At 41.5% G+C, this 4,294-nt stretch overlaps 1 long non-coding RNA gene across 1 annotated transcript; it reads right to left on the bottom strand.

The window, feature by feature from the left end:
* Positions 1-1,929: 1,929 nt before the first annotated feature.
* Positions 1,930-3,870, bottom strand: LOC123965883. The gene is made up of 2 exons (XR_006823803.1): positions 3,124-3,870; positions 1,930-3,022 (listed from the first exon to the last, which is right to left on the bottom strand). It is a non-coding gene; the product is annotated as an uncharacterized LOC123965883 (long non-coding RNA).
* Between the last annotated feature and the right edge of the window lie 424 nt (positions 3,871-4,294).

Below are 4,294 nucleotides of genomic sequence, written 5' to 3'. Positions count from 1 at the left end.
ATCTTGGTAACGGGATCATTATCTCGCGATGTCGAGATAACAACTGTTGTTTTCTCGTGGTAACGGGATCATTATCTTGGTAACGGGATCATTATCTCTTGATCTTGAGATAACGACTGTTGTTTTCTCGTGGTAATGGGATCATTATCTCGTGATCTTGAGATAACGACTGTTGTTTTCTCGCGGTGACGGGATGATTTTCTCGTCATCTCGAGATAATGACTTGTTTTCTCGCAGTAACGGGATCATTTTCTCATCATCTCGAGGTAACGACTGTTGTTTTTTATCTCGCGGTAACAGGATAATTTTCTCGTCAACTCAAGCTAACGACTGTTGTTTTCTCGCGGGAACGGGATCATTTTCTCGTCATCTGGAGATAACGACTGTTGTTTTCTCGCGATAATGGGATCAGTATCTCGGTAACGGGATCATTATCTTGTGCTCTCGAGATAACGACTGTTGTTTTCTCGCAATAACGGGATCATTATCTTGTGATCTCAAGATAACGACTGTTGTTTTCTCACGGTAACGGGATCATTATCTTGGTAACGGGATCATTATCTCAGTAACGGGATCATTATCTCGTGATCTCGAGGTAACGACTGTTGTTTTCTCGCGGGAACGGGATCATTTTCTTGTCATCTGGAGATAACGACTGTTGTTTTCTCGCAATAACGGGATCATTATCTTGGTAACGGGATCATTATCTCAGTAACGGGATCATTATCTTGTGATCTTGAGATAACGACTGTTGTTTTCTCACGGTAACGGGATCATTATCTTGGTAACGGGATCAGTATCTCGGTAACGGGATCATTATCTTGTGATCTTGAGATAACGACTGTTTTTTATCTTGCGGTAACAGGATCATTTTCTCATCATTTCAAGATAATGACTTGTTTTCTCGCGGTAACGGGATCATTTTCTCGTCATCTGGAGATAACGACTGTTGTTTTCTCGCAATAACGGGATCAGTATCTCGGTAACTGTATCATTTCCTCATCATCTCGAGATAACGACTGTTGTTTTTTATCGCGGTAACGGGATCATTATCTCGTGATCCAGTTTCAGTTCAGTATCTTGCCCAAGGACACTTTGACACACAAACAGGGGGAGCCAGGGATTGAACTGCCGACCTTCCGATTAACGGCCAACCCGCTCTACCCCATGAGCCACAGCCCCATCATATAAATATGCAATAGATATATACAATAGAGTTGTATCGGGATCATTATCTTGGTAACGGGGTCATTATCTCGTCATCTCGAGATAAAACAGTAGTTTAACACAGGGCTTGGCAAGAATTTTTCTTGATGGTAATTTCAAGGTGGTTTCAGAGTCACTGATTAGCTCAGTGAGTAAGGTAAATGACTCGTAGTCTTAAGATTGTTGAGTTTGATCCTTATGGGAGACCAACTTTAAAAAAAAATCTTATTCATATCCAACAAAGTTTTTATTAAGATGAGTGATTCACATGCTCACAATTAAGCATGTGCTGGAGTGTGCGATTGGTCCACATTCATCAACCTCTGATCTTTTCATTTCCCCATCATTCCCAGGCAGAGGAAATTCCTCCGCTTCTCATTCAGGGGAATCCATTTAACTACACATTTCCTGACGGCTGTTTCAGAACCTTTCAAATGGCTGTCGGGAAATGTGTGTTAAAGAAAAATATTAAAAAACACACAAAAGAATAAACTTTGCAGAGAGCGGGGTTGAACCTGCAATCCTTGGGATGCATATTTATATGATTATAAACTAATATTAAATTATATTATGTTATACATTATATAAACCAGGGATGGGCAACTTTGATGACAGAGAGGGCCACACAAATTCTATCCTCACTACCAGAGGACCAAATTGTGACTTCCACCAGTAGCATAACCCCATCACTCAATTAGCCATAGTTATAATGAACACATCATATACTGGTTATCAAAATTTATTGTACCAACATTTCTATTTTTCATACACAAATGCATTTAGAAAAAGATTCTTTCATTTAATTAACACAGAAGAAATATCTATATTGTGGACTGATATACAATTATTTCAGTGCAAGGTTGGTGGTAGTGCATTTATAGTATAGTGCACTTACTTTCTTCCCATTCCATGACATGTTGTAAATAAGCATACATTTATCTCAAAAAGCTTTGACACTCTGAATAAAGTTCTGTCTTAATGAGATACTTGTGGCCTCTCCTGCTGGCGTACAATAGACTGTATGTCAATTTCAATGTTTGTGCATCCAATCTCCATGAGCTGGAACAGCGTTTCATCTGTCAGTCTGTTTCTCTCTTTTGACTTGATGTGCTTCATTGTTGAGAAGCTGCTCTCACAGATGTAAGTGCTTCCAAACATGCAGGCCATTGACAGTGCAAAATCCCTTAGGAGTGGAAAGCGGGACTCCGCTAGAAATCTCCAAAATGAAATTCCCCTCTCACTGCGCTTTGTTTCAAAGAAGGGATCTGACTGTAGTTCGTACAGTTCAAACTGCAACTCAGGGGATTGGTGGCTGACAGCAGCAGAGATGGGGTCAGTGAATAACGCAATTCGTGGCTGCATGGCGTAGAAATCTTGAAAGCGGTCCTTGAACGGCTGTTGCAATGCCGGCTCTGTACATGACTTCTTGCATTCAGGGACATCTTTTTGCATGTCTGCACAGGCGGGAAAGTTTGCCAAATTTGGATGGTCGGAAGAAAAGCTGAAATGCGTTCATGTGTGCGTAACGATCCGACACAGTTTGGCCTCTTCTCTGCAACTGCATACGAAGGCTGCCCTCCAAGAAAACTGGGATTTCAGCGCACAGCGCAAAAAACCTCTCCAAGCACTTCCAATGGCTCATCCATCTGATCTCAGTGTGCATCTGTAAATCCCTATAAGCGGCGCTCACTTCATCCAAAAATGTAACAAACTTCCGATGGTTGAGAGACTGGTTCCCGCCTCGAATGAGATTTGTAACCTTGGTAACTAAATCCATGACATGGCTGAAGTTGACTGTCTTCGCACAGAGGGCCTCCTGTAAGATCAAAATGAAATGCGATTTAGCCTGTGAAAATAATTCTTACAAAGAATACTCACATTCATAAACATATAGTTAGCTAGCAATATTTTACCCACCTGATGTATGATGCAGTGCAGTATTTGGCAGTCGATGCCGCTCTGTCTGAGGAGCCCGGCAAATCCAGTGTGTCTTCCTTGCACTGATGGTGCGCCATCGGTAACAACAGCAGAAAGCTTGTCAAAGCCCCCATTCACACTTACAACACTTTCAACGGTGTTGAAAATATCAACCAACTTCAGTAACTCCTCGTGCACTTCAAATTAATTGTCAATGGCTCTCATGTAAATAAGGAGCTGGGTTACATCCATCACATCTGTACTTTCATCCAATGCTAAGGAAGTATTTGCAGTCATGCACGACTTTTTTTTTGCTTTCCTTCGACATGATTTTGAATGTCAAAAATTCTTCATGTGACTGTGCGACGGGACAGAGAGACTGTTTCAAAGTTTTTAGCCATGTTATCATCTCCAAAAGCTTTAGCCATCACTACTGCACATCGCTCCACTGTTTCACCGTCTGACAATGGCTTCTTTGCTTTAGCAAGCTCAACACACAGCATAAGATGCCGCAAGAGAGGACTCCTGTGTAGTCATAGCTTTGGTAAAAAGGCTCTGCTGTCGATGTATTTTTCTTTTGAGGTCAGCGACGATAGCGGCTCTGGCAGCTCCGGCGTACTTATCTATACTCATATTTGTCTTTGTGCATGGTGTTGTAGTGATGACTCAAGTTGAAATCCTTCATGGCTGATTTTGTTTCCAGGCACACACTTTGAATCCTATAAAAAGATAATCCGTTTCCCATCTTGCCTGGAAGGCCGCTCATTTCTCTCTTCGTCGTGCTTCGGAAGAGGCCTGGTGACACCAAGAAGAGACCTTGTGCTTGGTTAACGGCCTCTTGCGTTACGAGGGAGCGCCCTCTGTCGTTGGAAATTATAATTACAATTGGAATCCGGTTCAAATGTGGTCAAATGGCCCTCTTGCTTCCATCGCCAGCGAAACTAAAAATGTATTAATATTTGGAAATTGATTTGCGGGCCGCACTGAATGAGCACAAGGGCCGCCAGTTGCCCATCCCTGATATAAACCATCATCACTGAGTATAAATATATTTCAAATATAATAATAAAATGAATGATCTCTTTGTTTTTACTTGTTTTTGGCAGTAAAAGTTCAAAAACCCCATTGACCAAAAAGTAAACCTCCATATTGACCGAATGAAATGGTTTGA

This window comes from Micropterus dolomieu, unplaced genomic scaffold, assembly GCF_021292245.1.
Source record: "Micropterus dolomieu isolate WLL.071019.BEF.003 ecotype Adirondacks unplaced genomic scaffold, ASM2129224v1 contig_11641, whole genome shotgun sequence".
In the NCBI taxonomy this organism is placed as follows: Eukaryota; Metazoa; Chordata; class Actinopteri; order Centrarchiformes; family Centrarchidae; genus Micropterus; species Micropterus dolomieu.
Note: the sequence above shows the minus strand (reverse complement) of the source record. Positions and strands in the feature narration are given on the sequence as shown.